The 3244-nt window shown below is 45.2% G+C and overlaps 1 long non-coding RNA gene across 2 annotated transcripts; it reads left to right on the plus strand.

Moving 5' to 3' along the window:
* Nucleotides 1–156: 156 nt before the first annotated feature.
* Nucleotides 157–3215, plus strand: LOC118478269. Of its 2 annotated transcripts, none has more exons than XR_004858925.1 (2): nt 157–378; nt 2053–3215. It is a non-coding gene; the product is annotated as an uncharacterized LOC118478269 (long non-coding RNA). The 2 variants fall into 2 exon arrangements; XR_004858924.1 differs by having other exon boundaries at nt 170–424.
* Nucleotides 3216–3244: the final 29 nt, after the last annotated feature.

Here is a 3244-nt window from a genome sequence, read left to right on the forward strand (position 1 = left end):
ATGTTGGACATCTCTGTGGCGTCTCTGTGGTGTAGAACAGCGGGCAGTGTTCTCAGTATTGATCTCTCTCCCTCTCTCTCTCAGCGTATGAGCATAAGAACCGTGAGGCGCGGGGTGGTGGGGGAACCTGCGGGTGTGGTCACTGGGCGATAGAACCATGAGGGGGCGACGGTGTCAGAGCCGCGGGTTTTCGGTTCTCGCCACAGCTTCTTTGGGAGATCACATGTCGCACATTAGCCCAGTTCTGTACTGTGGAACTGTCTCGCCAGCCACTTCTCGTCTCGCGGTGGCTTTACTCACAAACCTACTGGACAAGTTGTAGAAGAGACCGGTTCTGTTGTGGCTACGTTGTGCGCACGAAGGAGATAGTTTGCCCTGGTAATTGTTCTGTGACTTTGTGCAATGTGGAAATGTACATAAAGATGTGAGTAGACATTATTACTTTCTTAACGGGTGTGTAAAACATGTTCTTATGCACAGTAGAATAGTAGACGGGCTAATTTATCAATGTCATGCTCATACTGTGCTGGAACAACATAAGGGGGACTGCTGCTTTTTCTTTCCTCATCCTTTCTATCGTCATTTACCTCTACTTCTTTTGTATGTTTGTCACTCTCTTGTGAACCGCTATTTCCGTGGTGCCTTGATAGTCGAAGCAGACTTTGTGCTGTTGAGGCTAGAGAGGTGAGCAGAGTAAGTCTGATTCCCCGTTTGGACTTATCTATTGATGACCTTATACAGTTGCGAGCGCCGTAATACCTTACTGAACCCCCCCCCACCCATGTAAGTTGATTTGATTTGTGTGACGTGTTGTTCAAATTGGTTCAAAGATGACCGAGCTATTTATCTGTTAATGGATATCATCATCATCATCATCATCATCATCATCATCATCATCATCATCATCATCATCATCATCATCATCATCATCATCATCATCAACATCATCATCAACATCCGGTGCATTGCCGACTGGCGTGGGCGATCATGGACCTCCACTTCACTCTGTCAATATTTTCCTTACCAAAATAAATATTATTCCAGAAAACTTTCCCACGACAAAGAGAGACACACGTCCTGTTATGGAGTTATGTATATTGGTTCAGGTGTTTTGTAAAGGTTTACGCATGTGGCACGTGGCACACATTTCTATGGGGCTCTCATGGCCAAGAGGTTAAGGTGTCCGCCTCTCAATCAAACAATCCGGGTAGCGGCGGAAAAATTTTCTTCTCTAAAATCATCTACTTTCACCTTCTTTCCTGCTCTATAGCAATGTTCTGTCGTCTGATTTCGTCTCCACTTGCTGCCCCCACCCCCTGACCTCCTTTGCCCCCTCCTCTGGGCTCCTGACTCTTTCTGCAGCCTTTCTACTGCTTCTCCTTGGCTCCTCCTTACTGCTGTTTTTCAGCCACACTCCTGATCTTCTGGACAATAAAGATGTATCTTATCTTATCTTATCTTATTTTATGTACACCTAACCTTCTGGGAAAGGGCGAAAAATCTCGGAATACCCGAGTGCAAGTTGCACTCATTAAAGATCCCTTGGTGGTCTAAATTCGATAAGAGTAGGCTTCGGACGCCACCCGAGCAAAATTCAAAATGCCCTACCTACTGTAAATCTTTTGCGTGTCCCGCGCGCTCATATGACCTTATGCAGTTGCCCCCCAAAACAACAACAACAACAACAACAACAACAACAGATTTATAGTTTTTTCTGTTTGACAATTTCGAAACTAGACCGAGTTATGGTCAAATCGAACCTTGACATCATACAGCTTTGACCATTGACTCTTGACCCTTGACTTCTGTATTCCTCCTCTCTCTTTCTCCTCACCACACGTACATATCTAATCCATGCTCCTCTCTCTTTCTCCTCACCGCACGTACATATCTAACCCATGCTCCTCTCTCTTTCTCCTCACCACACGTACATATCTAACCCATGCTCCTCTCTCTTTCTCCTCACCACACGTACATATCTAACCCATGCTCCTCTCTCTTTCTCCTCACCACACGTACATATCTAACCCATGCTCCTCTCTCTTGTTTCAGAGACGTGTCTGCAAAGTCGTCGCGTTTCTAGAAGGTGTCCACTAGAAGGTTTCTAGAAGGTCTCCTCTAGAAGGTGTCCACTAGAAGGTCTCTAGAAGGTCTCCTCTAGAAGGTCTCCTCTAGAAGGTGTCCACTAGAAGGTCTCTAGAAGGTCTCCTCTAGAAGGTCTCCTCTAGAAGGTGTCCACTAGAAGGTCTCTAGAAGGTCTCCTCTAGAAGGTCTCCTCTAGAAGGTCTCTAGAAGGTGTCCTCTAGAAGGTCCCCTCTAGAAGGTGTCCACTAGAAGGTCTCCTCTAGAAGGTCCCCTCTAGAAGGTCTCCTCTAGAAGGTGTCCACTGAGGTGACCCAGCCTTTCATGCCCTCCAGTGAGCACGTACAACAGGCCAGCGATCCTCCCATCTACATTGTGAGAATCTTGTCCACTATTGGGAGATAACGTATTCTCGATCTGTGTTTCGGATTTGGAAATTCTGTGCATTCGTTCGGATTGTTGTACTTACCTCTCTCGCTATTTGGAACGCTGTGATGTTTCTCTGTGTTGTGTTCAGGGAGTGAGTGGTACGCTCTGTCAATTTCTGTGTGTGGCTTTTTCCTCTAGGATGTGCTGTAAAACATGAGGCAGACGCAAGGGCTAAGACATCCACCGCTGCGCAGACTCCAGGTGTTGGTGTATGGCGGGGTAAACCTGGAGGCGACCAGTGTCACATAGTTCTGTCTTACGTCTGACCTCTACGAGGTGACCTGTGTGACGTCATAGCGCTGCCCATACTTCTGGGCTCTCCGATGTGCCAGAGAAATTCCGCCTCAAATTATAATACATGTCCGTCTCCACTTAATAAATTTTAGCAGATTCACGGAACAAAATGAAAGTTCTTTCTAAACGGTCTCACTTCATCTGGACAGGTGTTCTTTCGAAATTAAAGTAAGGAAAAGAATTCAAGTTCTTCCATTTTCTGTTTGAAACAAGGAGAAAAACAATTGGTATATTAAGAAAGTATTTGTGTCCGTACGTGTAAAAGTGTATAAATATCCATCACCATTAAGTGTCAATTGAATCCAATAATCAATCGTAGCTTTTAAATTATAATAAAATCCAAGATACACAGATAGAGAGAAAGAGATAGATAGATAGATAGAGAGAGTGAGAGAGAGAGAGAGAGAGAGAGAAAGAGAGAGAGAGAGAGAGAGAGAGA

The sequence above is a fragment of the Aplysia californica genome, unplaced genomic scaffold, assembly GCF_000002075.1.
Source record: "Aplysia californica isolate F4 #8 unplaced genomic scaffold, AplCal3.0 scaffold00451, whole genome shotgun sequence".
In the NCBI taxonomy this organism is placed as follows: Eukaryota; Metazoa; Mollusca; class Gastropoda; order Aplysiida; family Aplysiidae; genus Aplysia; species Aplysia californica.